Below are 15,716 nucleotides of genomic sequence, written 5' to 3' on the forward strand. Positions count from 1 at the left end.
GACCAGCTTTCAACAGGGGGATCATGCCTTCCAGCCCCCCCGACACATGTTGAGGAGCTTTTCACCAGTCTCTGGGCACCTGCCTACCCGCAAACACAAGACCAGGTGGAGAGCATAGTGGAGGTGGGTGCTACCCACACAATGGCTGAGGATCATGCAGGTAAGGCCACAGGGCACATCAGTAGACCACTGTTGCATATCCATCTGTGTCTGTAGAGTTTAATCATGCATATGTGACATGAAATATATATAGTCTGTTGCTGTGTTGTTATAATAAACAGATGTGCATAATCTGCAGTATTGTGGGTTTGTACTGTTGATGTACTGTAATGCTGCTCCCACCCTGTACCAGTGCCACAGGTGTGGCTACTGACATCACATCTCTTACACAATTATGTAGGTCCCTCTGGTATACCTCCGGGACAGCAGCCTGTAGCTGGTGAGTATGGTGTTTGTTCAGGTTTGCCAATACATTGGTCATGTTATGGCCATGGTATATTCCATGAACACATTTAACACACCTACCCATAATGCATGCTATACATGTTCACGTATTGTTGCTGTTAACTGCACTGCATCGCAGTGGTCACCATTGTGGCATATCTGAAGGGTATGTAAGAGTCCTGCAATATAACTAACAACCTGTCATTGCAAGATGTGTGCACAGAGATGAACATAATGGTGGGACAAATGGCCTACAGTAGGGACATGTCTGAAACATCACCCTTATACAGTGCTAAAACAGTGTATATACCACTATTACAATGGCAACTGTTACAGATCACAATACTGCATTTCACAACCCTTACAACCTGCAATGTGGTCCTAACATGAGCAATAATTGTGTAATATGGAATCCTATGTTAGGACAGCAAATATGGGGAATACATACCTTCACAAACACTGGAAGCATATGTGTGTGCATACACTCCAAATAACATATTATGGAAGCAGCTTTTGAGATACTGACAGCATGCATTCTTCATGAGTATGGACCTTCCAACAAGTACAGTTCCTCAATGTCACAGCAAAAAATGGTCTGCTGTCCAAGGCATTTGGCCATCAAATGTGCACACCTACCTGCAACAGAGGCAGCCGTGGCTTGCACACATCTTACAAGCCATGGAATGGGTCCCATACCCAACAGGTAGCACCCAGGAGTTGGGCATGTAGCCTTAGCTCACCATTTCATATACCATGGCAAACAGTGCAGACAGTCATGTATGTGGCGAAGATGTATGGGACAGGATGAATGTGGAAAATAAACAGATGGCCATCCAAGACAGATGACAACACATTAAAAAAATGGTCATGCAGGCTGCCTAGTAACATTCCACAACACTGAGGGAGTTGCAGGAATGTCTAGCAAGTATTGGCTGTGTAGTAACTGTGTCAGCAGTTACCTGGATTCTGCATAAGTGTGGCCTATGGGTTAGGGTAATCAGATGGGACAGTTGAACCACAGGAAACATTAGCCAGGCCTCTCATCAGGTAGTGTATGTATAGTAGCAAATGTCCCCCAAAGGCATCCATTGCAATGTGTACTGGTGTACCAAGACCATGTTGGAAACCTACAGACAGTATCAATTAAGATACATGTGCTGCACAACCAACAGCTCACACCACCTCAGGCCCACCATCCCCATCTGTACCTTGCTGGTGCCAGTGTACACCTGTATGTTTGCCACTCATTAGCAGGGACTCGGCCGGTACACATGGTGTTCAGAGTTTGGGACACTGCAAAATGACACACATATGTAGGCCATAGTTGTCAAACATCTGCAAAAAGGCTGGGGGTGGGGGGTGTCATCCAGAAACACAACAGTGCACTGTAGCAGAGATCCAAAGCTCGCTAAGAATGGCTGTATCTGCACACAGTCAAGGTCATGATTTGTGGCAGACATAACCCTGACTCCACAGCAATAGTGACAGCACTGTGTGACCACCAAGGGCTGTGCACATGAGCTGACCTAGCAATCATGCAGAGTTGGGTGACATTTGTAGGGCAGAGTGACCAAATACTGGCAAATGCAGATGGCCCATGCTAGTATACCCCTTCCAGGAATAGTGACTGCTGTAGTACACATAACAGTAGGTGCAACAAACCATCAAGATAAGGGTGTGCACATATATGCACCCACAAATTGTATGCATCTCAATCAACATCTGCACATCTAACACATTTGTTTGATACTGCATTTGATTGCAGAGGTTATATGTGACATATCAAGTTTGTGTAATGTTAACATATACAGTAATGTGGCCCCATGGCATATTGGGAAAAAGGGCACCATATCAGTAAGGTTGTGTACACTCCCTGTAGCCACGGTAAGGTTTAAGGGTTGTCAGTGTAATTGTATTTTATTGGCCAGAGATGCACCGCTGATGATGAGATCTGTAAATCGGACATCAGGCATTTACAAATGGCATCTGTCCACATATCATCCCAGGTATGTCTCAGACAAACACATAGGGGCTGTGATTAGCAGAGCAAACATACCTGACACACATATACACATTCAGCAATGGTGTGTACACCTGTGAGGTATGATGCACAGTACATGCCAGGGTGCCGAACAGGTGCACAGCAATACTGTGTACATGGTTGCAGTGTGTTCCAGGGGAAGGGGCATCACCTACTTACAAAACCCATGCATCACAGAGATGTATAATGTTGCTAGCAGGGATTGACTATAGCTGCACTGCATGCTATTGGTTGCCATATGTCATGCATGTTGACAGATGGGTAATGAGAGGTCTGTGTGTAATATCTTTGTGCAACCTCACCTGTAAGTGTGTGTGTGTGTGTGTGTGTGTGTGTGTGTGTGTGTGTGTGTGTGTGTCTGTGTGTGTGTGTGTGTGTGTGTGTCCATGTATGCACATGCTTGAGTGTGGGGTTGTTTATACCTCTCAACCTCCCTTAGAAATTGTGCCGTACATGGACATGGACAGACACATTAGACACCAGTAATACTTTTCTGACATGTAATCTCAGGACAGCTGATAGTATAATAAAGTCTGCAGCATGAAAGATGCATTGGGAGGGAAAACTAGACACCAGGGATGCTGTTTTAATTGCAATCAGCAGAAAGATGAAAGAATACCCACATATGCAGCACTAAGGTTACATTGGGGAATTACTAGACAATACCAGAGAGTGTTTCCAAATATTACTGAAGTCCACATAAAAAGTTAATAGAGCAACAGATCTTGCATCTACTGAGCAATAGTTAAGTATGACACTCCTGTGCAGGACATTATTGAGTGACTGTAGTAGCCCATAGCATATGGAGACCATGCTCAAGACATCTACACAAAACCAGGGTGAACACTGGATGACATCAGGGAGTCTTTGAAAAAATGACTCCAGTCAAGTTAGAGTTAATGGAGTAACAGGTCATAGTTTGTGATCAATTTTCTGAGCAATTAGAGGAATGATATGTTAATGATTGGTATTATTGACTGTAATTATTCAAGACTGATGCAGGATGGGGAAATTCCGAGAAAAAACTAGGGACATTCTGTAAACTCAGGGACAGGTAAGTAGTATGGTGGAATGTCAGGGTGTGTGTGTGTGTGTGTGTGTGTGTGTGTTTATGTGTGTACTGTTAAGCAATGACGTACAGGTCTTAAAGTGCGTTTCTTGTTTTCCCCTCACAGGTGGCGAGGTGGGTCAGGGTCCCTCCTGCAGGCAATCTGATGTTGGTGTCCATACAGACACTTAAAATGATGATAGGTGTGTTGAGGCACAGGCGGGTAGTCAGGGGCTGAAGTTGTGCCATCATTTGACATACCACTGTTATCCAGCCCATCCCCGCCCACAGTCACAATGCCTATATATACCCCATCACCAGTGGCCATAGCTGAGGGACAGTTGGCAGTTGGTGGTATGGGACAAGACAGTGTGGCATCTATGACACGTATGTCTGGACACAGCAGCCATAGCAGAATGGTGGGGTGCCACATAGGCAGATGTACAGGAGTGCTCATTGGAGGGCTGCTGGTCATCATCCCCTGGCAGACATGCCACATCTGGTACCACCAGACACACATTTCAGGCTGTCATAGAGGTGCAAGCATGTATAGAACGGAACATCAGATAGGTTCTGAGGTTGCAGAGCGATACTTATTCAGCTGTTACTGACAACATCAGTGATCTTGCAGGTGCCCTCTGTTATTTTTCAGAGGTCATGTATAGACGGTTGGGTGAGATGGTGGGAATTCTCGACTGTGGAATGTCCATGCTTGAACATATGGTGGGAGTGGGGTGACAGCCACATGAATGTAGGCCAGCAACACCAACAGCTGGAGGTCGATGTGGATGTGCCAGAACACAGACCCGCTCCCGTAGTGGCAGTACCAGCCACAGCACTGCAAGGGGGGCTCTGTCCACACCACACCACAGCAGGCCATGTGCACATGGCTCTGGCCAGTCCCAAGAGGGAACCGGATCCAGTGGACATATGTCATCAGAGGAGAGTACCATATCATGGCTTATACCTGGTGGCACATGTGGAATCCCTGGCAGGCACAGTTCTCATGTCCATTGACACAGACAGTGAACTGCACACCCTGCCAGGTACGGTCTGGAGCTGTACAAAAAACCCCGGTATAGGGCAGCCCCATGGCAGAACTGTGCCCATTCATACACACAATACCAACACAGCAAGGGCAACCCCATACCTACACACACCACAACATCACATCCAAATTAATAATTAAACTCCCTCACTGACACACATGGTGTCAAATGTATGGCTCAGCCTAGATCTCTGGCAAACCAACAACACACCCTGTGCATATGATGATACCTGTGCCACATCCCTGTCATCCATAACATCAATGCAGGGACAGGCTAATATGGTTCTGATGCACAGGGTGACTGTACTATGGTGTACCAATGTAATGCTGTGTAACATGTTGTCAGCAGTAAAGTTTAAAGCTTACATGTCAGGAAGTGTAGCTATCCAGCCATGATGCATTATAGCTGTTATTAACACTTAGTGATTGTGGTCTCCATGATGTATTCCGTTTGTGTTGTAGGTGTCCATGTGTAAGCAGGATGATGGTCTGCTGTTGTATCCTACAAGGAGTATGGCACTGTGGTGACACCTTGGCTGTGCCATATCCTGGGTACAGGTGAACACATGTCACAGGTCTGTATAACAGTCACTGCATGTGCCACATGACCGATATGTCTGGGGGTAGTGTATACAGGTGAGTGCATGGTGGCTGATGTCAGCAGCCCTTCTACAGTGGACAATGGTGAGTGTACTGGGTGGTACACACCACATGTTTGTGTATAACACACACAGAGGCAATACACAGAGAATACTGTACACAGGAATGTATGTACCTGTGCAAGGAACCCATTTTAGCCTACGTAATTCCACCAAGGCAGAATAGGCACAACAACACATTGGGAAATAAGCAGTCTGCGAGTTTAATGTCATTGACGATGGTACTGGCAGGGTATATGTCCCCTTCCCCAATGTAGTGCAATCCTCATCTTGGTAAACATAGGTGTGCTGGTGTGTATGCCATAGCCCTACCCTTTGGAGGGTGATAGGTGCTGTAGAACCTCAGATAGTGTAATAGACTACTACTTAACCTGTTAGCATGAACTGTACAGAATTATGGCCAGCTATTCGGGGGGATACACTCAACAGTAACTTCAATGATGGTGGCTGGGTCCACATGAGCCACACACAGCTATATATATCAACCCCAGTATCGCTGTACATTTATATAGTGGGGATGAAGGCATTTACACATCTACCATTAGTTGTGATGGAATGTATTTCAACAGGATGATACCTGTGAAATGGTAGCATTTGCCAGGCAGTTCTCGGACAAATGACCTCCTGTGACATGTATATTCTGCAAACAGAAGTAGAATCCTTCACATACACACACACACATACACACACACACACACACAAACACACACACACACACACACACACACACACACACACACACACACACACTCTTACTTGGCAACACTGGGACTAGAACCCCTACCTAGATATGTAGTGCTACTGATGTGTGTGGCATTAACTGTACACACCACACAGCTTTTAGGATGAGGTGTATTCCAGCTTACATGTTATGTGAAGAACATTCCCAGGCCTGTACAGTATGGAAGTGGGGGATGTACTGGTTGCTTATGGGCAATACAAAGTGTAACATACTGTCATATACACACTGACAAACACATAACAGTCATGCACACATCTGAAAGACCTGGGCTTATCAGTGCTAACTACCTTGTCATATTGTCCATTCTATTACATATAAGTTGCACACAACACATGCATAACTGGGCAAGATAGTGCTAGCAGTTACCCCTATTGTTGATGGTGACAGTGGTCTCCATACAGTGGAACACGGGACATGTACTGGGGGTACCATGGTGTAAAGACAGTAATACACAGCACCCACACCCCACAGTGGATATTGTATGCACTGAAACCCATGATAACACTCTGAAATACCCACCATCACACAATCACCAGGACTGCAATGCAACCTCTTGTCTATCCCAAGAGTGCTACTACAGGCATATGCATCTAATGCACATGCCACAGGGATAGTAGGGTGATGCATTGTCATGGCTCTCCTATGGTCAGCAACATCACTATCCCTAACACTGTGTGGCAAGGCATATTGTATTAGGAGAATGTGGCCTCAGAATGCTGTATTCTACAAATATACACACATGCACACATATACACACTTGCCATAACTCAGAGGGTATCCCATGCCTATCAACCCATTTGTACAACATTGTTGTGCTGGTACTGCAAGCCCCAGGTAGCCCTTAGGGATAATAGTGTAACAAAGTACATGTAATGTCCAGTACAGTAGCAGCCACATCTAACTATGGCAATGAGGGGTGTGGTGGGTGTGGAGGGACTCAGGGCATTCTCAACTACAGATCTAAAAACACACAGACACAGTTATTCTCAGTAATTCTTACATACACATTTGTCAGTACTGGGATCCATCAGTACAGGTGTTCATAGGTGTGTACCAGGCTATACCTTTGTGTGTCCATGGAGAGATCGTAAGTGTTGGGGATGTGTGTACAGTGCTATCATGCCACCTGCCATGTGACAGCAGGCCATCTATCAATAGATACACAGGGGTGATCCTCAGGTTGAGAGTTACGTGCAACATCCAATCATCTGGTTGCCTCTTGCAGAGGGCCAGTGAGGTGCTCCAGTTGACATGTATGCAACATGTATTACATAACATGGTCAGTGTCTGTCTTGGAGACCTGTACCCAAGCATGTTCTGTTTACTGTGGTAGTGTAATTGAGGTATCCCAGGCACGTGGTGTGTACAGGGTGTAGATTACTAGCTACAGCATTCATAACAAAGCTGGGCAGACATGTCAGTGTCAGTCAAGAATAGATTGCTTGTAAGTAGCCAAGATGGATACCTGACATCTGCACATCTGTACAGAAGATGGACAGGCAGACATCAGCTAGCCAACTGGCTATGCATTAGGATGAATGTGTTGACAGATAGACATCTGACACTGATATGTATGCCATTACTACATGACAGCAGACCTCACTGACATGTGCTATACACACAGTAGTCTACAGTTAATAACCACATCAAATCAATATCCAGTAGGTAATATTTAATTAGATACAGCTCACACACCAAAAAACACAACAGTAAGGACTCAGAGTCCATCTTTGCATGCAGGGGTGTTTGGTTCCAGTACTACAATCTGTAATCTACTCTTACTTGGGAAAGCACTGTCAACAGTAGTAATGTAATGATACACTACATTCCATTGTGACTGCATATAACCTGGGATACTACCCATGTATGTAACACATTCAAATGGAAAAGAGTGTTGTACATGCCAATTATACTCAGGTGTCCCAGATAGTAGACTCACACCCCTTGCTACAGTAATGACAACACATAGATGCATGTTATGTCAATGGAATTAAATATACTTATTAAAGATGTCATTACTCCTCTATTTTATCAGACCAGAATATGAGCACTGGTTACCAAGGCTGAGCCATGCTTAGGAGATTTCAGCATTGCTGCAATATAAATGCTAAGCACATTTGCGTCCTGGTAAGTGAAGCCTATACTGTGTAAGCACCTTTACGTTTAACCATATGTTAGCAGCGCAAACCCGTGCAAACCCACTTAAACCTGCTCAAAACAGCCTTAACTACTCTGTATCCAACTGCCCTTGTTCTGCCCAACAACAAAATGAACAGCCCTTGCAGGTCTTGAACCCAGGACCCTGTATATTATAGTCACAGCAGTTAACCACTAAGCCATCACAGGTATGAAAGCAGCTGTTGTTTTTTCCAATATATCTGTCAGTACAAAGGCCTATAGTGTCTGCAGATGGTTCTAAGACATTCCCTTTAGCTAAATTTATTGATAATAAAACTAAACATATATGGACTAATAAAGTAGCTATTTTAAAAGATTCATGGGACCTTTTAAGAAATATTAATTTAGAGATATATGATAAAAATATTTTATTTGTAACAATAGATATAGTGGATCTTTTTTCTACTATTCCCTGTTCAAAAGGTATGGTAATGTTTGAAGAAGAAGTGTTCCAAGATGGAATATTGAGCCATAAAGATAAAGTAATGTGCACTAATTTGATGGACATAGTTCTGAAAAACAATTTCTTAATATTTAGTGGGGAATTTTTCAACAAACCCAAGGCGTAGCTATGGGGGCAGCCTGTGCACCTACATTTGCAAATATAGTTTTGGCCAATTGGGAAGAAACATATATTCTTAATTCTAGGTTCAAATCTTGTTGGAACCTATACAAGAGGTTCCTGAATGATATAGTTATCTTTTGGACAGGAGGGGAAGAAAAATTAAAGGAATTTTTTACATATATTAAAGAGACTTCTGATTTCTTGAGATTCACTTATAATGTTTCAGAAAATAAGCTACAATTTTTGGATATAGAAATTTATAAAAGTAATAATGTCTTAGAATCTAAAGTATATAGGAAACCGACATATTGTAATTCTTATTTGCATTATAATAGTGCACACCCTACACATTGCAAAAAGAATATTGTAAAAGGGCAATTTGTGAGGGGATCAAGAATGACAAGTAAGTCTGAGGATTTTAAATTGGAATGTGATTTGTTGGAGAGAATGTTTTTAGATAGAGGATATAGCAAAGAATCTGTTAGTAATATTACGCTAGAGGTAGAAAGGAAAAGAACAGATACATTTTATCCTATATTAGGAGAAAAAGTAAATGATGGACAACAAAAAATAAAAGAGAAAGTATTTATTAATAATGGAGAATATCAACATGCTTTTACCTTAGAATTTAATGCTTTAAATAATAATATTAGGACCGTCTTTTTTAATGAATGGGAAAGGTTTATGGCACTTACGGACCTGGGGGGACTTCCTAAAGGTACACCTAAAGTCGTATACAGAAATCCTTGTAATATAAAAGATCACTTGGAACAAAAAAAGTTTGACCAAAATAAAATTAAGGGTGTTAATGGTATAAAAAAGTTAGGTACATATTCTTGTGGAAAATGTAATCAATGTAGTTATATGGTCAATAAGGAGAAAATCTATATAGAAAGTAGAAAGAAATGGATTGGTAGTAAAGGAATGTATAATTGTGAGACAAAGGGTTTAGTATACCTTGCCACCTGTGAAAAGTGTGGATCTTTCTATATAGGTAAAACCGAGAGAACTTTAAAAAGAAGAGTGTAGGAACATACCTATGATATAATAAAGGAAAAAGAAACAAATGCATTATATAAACTTTCAAAGGTATGTAAAGAAAATACATTTCTTTTTTTAGTAATTGAACATATAAAAGATGGGATTAGAGGAGGTCCATGGGAAGATACTATTGGGTATAGAGAATTGTGGTGGCAAGTGACACTAGAAGCAAGTAAATACCCAGGTATAAATGAACATGTCTATTTTGCCCCTTTTAAAATTAAAGGCAGCTAAACTATGAATGTTAGTTTAGTTGTAATATAATTTTGTACCAACAGATGGAGCTATTGTGTTATAAAATGTATATTCCTAATAATAAATTTATATTATAAATATAAGATTTTAGACATATAATTAAGTATTTATGTATGTATTTATTTATTATTTAATAGTATTTTTAATTATTTATAAGAATATGAAGATAGATAAATTATTTCATTCATTTTATTGTATAAATGGAAAGAAGAACCTATGAATATTTATGAGCCCAAAATGTGAATTGATTTGTGCATTCAAATTTAATTGAAGCTTTTTCATTGGATTATTAGTTTTATTAGAGGTATATAAATATGTGTGTTAAATTAGTACTAGCATCTGATGAAGTCCAGTGAATGTGACAAAAACGCGATTTATTTTGGAAGAGCATTAATGTGGAAGTGTTTTGTGCGTGTCTTGTGACATTAAAAGTTGTTTTTAACTTTTGGAGATCTTCCTTCCTGGGACTGCACTCCTTTAGGAATTATCTGTCAGTACAAATACTGAATAGTATTGAACAACTGCTATGACCACTGTTGAATCACGTATGTTGTTATATCTAAATATTCACATATTGGATAAATATGATGTGATACATCTGGGAAGGTAGGAAGGTATATACAGCAGTCATGTTTACACATAACAAGGATATATATATATATATATATATATATATATATATATATATATATATATATAAATATAGATATATATATATATATAAATATAGATATATATATATAGATATATATATATATATATATATATATATATATATATATATATGTATATATATATTATATATATATATATATATATATATATATATACATATCTAGATATATGTGTACATGTATATACACATATATATTCATACATATGTATTCATATACATCTGTACATTGTGTTTTTATATATATATATTTGGTCATATATAGCTTTATCTGTATATATATATATATATATATATATATATAGCTTTATCTGTATATATATATATATATATATATATATATATATATATATATATATATATATATATATATATATATATATATATATATATATATATATATATATACCTAAGGACTTTTTCAAGTTTTCAGATGGCCATAAACAAAATGCATAGAATGTGCAATGAGCGAATGCACGGTAACATTCGCTCATTGCAGATTCGGACTTTTTGGTGCGAGGTTCACTATAGTGGGGATTGGGATGTGGACACTTTCCCTACTGTAGTGCGACTACAGTGTTAGAATAATAAAGTTGGGGGTGTGGGGGGCGCAGCCCCCCTGCATTACGCTTTGTCTTTGAATTGAATTTCTAAAATCAGTGAAACTGGTTTTCGATTTGCTGATTTTCGAACTTCGGTGCAGATCGGATTGATGATTTTCGTCATTCCGGTTCGCACAAAGGGACGTTCGGTAGGTTGATTTTCAACCTTTCAAAGGTAAACCATATATATATATATATATATATATATATATATATATATATATATATACATACATGTATATATATATATATATATATATATATATATATATATATATATATACATATATAAACACACACATGCACATAAATATATATATATATATATATATATATATATGTTTAACATATGTCCAGAACATGTCGTGCAGTCATACCTCAGCACCAATAGTCGCAACCTCTTAATGCAAGGGGATGTCACGTAAGTATTGCAGGTATACATGTAGATTGTTGCTACTGTAACAGGGGTTGTCTTAACAGAAATGTTGTGTGTGGGAAGTCATGTCTGATATTGACATGTATGCCATCAGTAACTGACAGACATTATAAGATCATCATAGTACAATACCACAAATATCACAGTAATGGTCCTGTGGAATACAGCAGAGATATGACAAATACATGTGGACAGTCTGACACACTCTGGTCTGTCCAGAGATAGACACAGAACCCCTTAGTGCAAGATGTGTGGAGCAAGCCTGACAATGTGGATATTAACAGCCATGTAAATGGGGATATCACGTAAATACTGTAATAGATATGCTCACACAGTTTATGCATTCACACACTCCTGTCTGTCCTGACACATAACAACCATAGGAGCAGAGGTCACAAGCCCACATACTATCCACTAGTTAGTGACATGCATCTGTACATCATCCCACTGCTTTGTCAGAAATACACAACAGTTATGGTGGCCCCGCAGCAGTACATCTGACAAATATCTGGACATAACATCACACTGGGTAAGTACACTGAGCTGATAGGCATGTCACAAAGCACTGTGCAAACTACAGGCAGACTGCCACAACACTGGCCTACATTTCTTATGGGGGAATATACATGTACCGGTAAATATAGCAGGTTCTACAGGCATGTAACAGCATGGAGTAACAGACACCTGTGTAAAAGAGCATACCCACAACCAATCTGAACAAGGCCATGGCCACATATTGTAAGCATGCTTAATATTACAGTATATGGACTGTCTGATCAACACCATCCTCATATGTGCCATTCACACTCTAACCCTACATATACTGGGCCAATACACAGTGTAGTCAGATGCCTGACTATGGTATGGGACATGTGTGTTTTGGCCCTATGAACATGTATGCTGATAGGGTACAATACAGTGGAGAAGCATGCAACATCAGATAGAACAGGACCAAGAACAATGATATCTACCATAGTCTGTACAAAGACCAAGGTACATATAAGCAATACACACTCTGTCGACAATCATCATAAGTTCACAGACCTCACTACTGTACACACTGCAACAGAATGTCCAGGTTTTGTCCTCATATATAAGCCCCACTATACATAACATGTCCAGCAGTCTGATATCTCACTGGCTTGTTATCAGGTATAATGTAAATAAATAATGGTGTACTGAACATATGCACCTCTTACTACATGATTCATGTAGAAAGGTTGACAGAGTTATGGCTGGCGGCACAAACCCAGTGCCAGTATTGACATGTTGCTGTGATAAACTCATACATTTACTGGTGTAACAGGGTCTGTTGTGACATATGTCTTCTGAGGGATATGAAGTTAGAAACTCTCATGGCTGTCACCATGTATTGACTGCAATCCTCAGACTATGCTACTGCATTTCTAAAGATAGGTTATCTGTAAGTAACAAAACATATGTAAGACTCCAAACATTGGCCAGTCTGCAGATAGCCCTACAGGTGAGAGTTTCCTCAACCACATAACACTGTCATGACAGGTATTAAATCATGTAGACCAGCCATAGCCACACAAACCCTGTTAAACCAACATTGCTTCAAATGTAGAAGAGCAAGACTTACATTCTGTCCTCATGTCTGGAACATCCCCCTCCTGTTTGTTGGCCTGTCCCCACAGTGTATGTTGTAAGAGGTATATCCCACTACCATCTGTGATGCTGTTTGCCAAACACCAACATGAAGTCCTGCTCACAGTGAAAGAAAAGGACCAACACCCACATGATGTTCCTAGTTATAGGAGTGTGTTTCCATGCAATTGGCTATGAGAATGTTACCACAGCTTTTCCACTTGCAATCAGCTAGTGGGAGACTGCAATTCATGCACAGACCATCAGCTGATCATGAGCATCACTTACAAAACAGAAGCTGCTGCCTAAGCAAAGCAGGTGTACTTTTCCAACTCCACCAGAGAAGGAGTGAGAGAGACAGAGAAAGAGGGTAGGAACTAAACATGTTTGTGTCAGACACTTAGCAGTGCAAGGTTTCAAACCCCTATCTAACTATATTTTGTTATTACTCTTTGATGCAGTTATTGCATGCATCACAGAGATTACAAGTTGTAGAGTTGTCCAAAGATATATTTGAAGGTGAGTGACATCAGCAACAGTAATAAAGCAGGGATAAGGTAGGTGTAGTACATGTGCCTGTCCGCAAAAGCAGGTGTCAAGGACGATACAACCACACATTCTCAGGGACTCACACACATTATCACAGTTGGCAGGGTCAGGATTAGAATTCCTAACTAACTAGTTTGCTACATTACATTATTATGCAGGTATCACATGCACCAGAAAGGTTATCAGGGTGATATATGGGCAAAGGGTATGTCAAGGCAATTGACATCAGAAGGTATGCTTCAGTAGGGAAATGGGAGGTGTAGTGAGCATGAATGGCTTCCAAATCATTAATCTCCACACACACACACACACACACACACACACACACACACACACACACACACACACACACACACACACACTCACACACACAGTCACAGATTTGCCAGTAGTGACATGCATGGGTTCATTGCTTCACAGGTGTGCAGTGGTTGACTGTGCCAGAAGGCTGTACAAGGCTAGGCAAAGGGTATACCTTAGAATCAGGCCACATGACAGTGGTCTGCAGTGTGGCTCAGGGGTCTAGTCCCTGGATTGGCCCACATAGGTGGGTATTGTATTTACCATCCACTCATCTGGGTTACAGTTGTGGGTGGCCAGTGCTATGCAATGCTTGCCATGTATGTATTCTATATTCCATAACATGGACGGTGTCTGGGATGTGCTCATGTCCCACATGTATGTTCTGTGACATGCGGAAGTGTACCTGGGGTGTCTGGCGCATGTTGTGTGGACAGATTGTTTTCATCTGATATGGCATTCCTGACCTCATTTGATGAGAACTGGCTATGGAACTGAAGTTGTGCCTGTATCTACATTGAAAGCATAATACAGGCATTCACTGGTGTTAGTGGCATCTTACCATACAGGGCATGTGTATAAGGCATGGTATTTCCTTTGTAGGTTACATTTTCTGACTCTACAGTTGTTGCAGGCGTCCTGAGGGGAACATAGCAAAGGACCACTGTAAGCAATTATTTGCCTATTGTAAGGATGGAACAGGGTGCCATGTCCTCTGTAGTCCAAAGCAATCACACCATGGTTACTATCTGTGGGTAATATGCAGGAAAAAAACAACATAGTGGTTGCTGCCTAGCCAAGTGTGTTTATGTATGAGACATGGGAGGAGAGTGTTCTCTGGGTAATAAAAGAGTTGCGTATATTGTTCCCCAATCCATAATGTCACATATAGGTGAATGGATTGTCTACACCAGTCTTTCTGCTGTTTGACATCTGTTGTCCTTGTAATGTGGACGTTGTGACATTTAATAGGTCCTCCATATAAGAAATTTTCAAAACCCGCCGCACAATAAGTCCTGTTATTACATAATCACAGCTACCTGCACACAGAATACTGATGACAAACACACACACACACTTCACAGTGCTGAGATTCAAAACCCTACCTAGCTATGTATTACTACTACAGTGTATTGCATTTATCACATGCGCCATGTAGCTTATCAGGCTAGCCCTTCCCCAAATGTGTATTTCAAGGTGAATGGCATCAGCAGGATTGCCAAAGTAAAGCAATGGAAAGTGTAGTGACTGTGAATGGCCTCAAAAGGCATGATCCCTCCACAGACAAACAAACCCACACAGAGTTTCACATTTATCATGCCAAGGATTAGAACTCCTACCTAACTAGTAAATCACATGACAACATTACACAGTTATAACACATGCCATGGATCTTATATAGCTATGTTTTCCCCAAAGGTGTATTTCAAGGTGAATGACATCAGCAGGGTTGCCAAAGTAGGACAATGGGGAGTGTAGTGTGTGTGTGAATGGGCCATAAACCATTCATCTGGAAGCACACACACA

Source organism: Protopterus annectens, chromosome 7.part0, assembly GCF_019279795.1.
Source record: "Protopterus annectens isolate FY-2018-M chromosome 7.part0, PAN1.0, whole genome shotgun sequence".
Taxonomy (NCBI): domain Eukaryota; kingdom Metazoa; phylum Chordata; order Ceratodontiformes; family Protopteridae; genus Protopterus; species Protopterus annectens.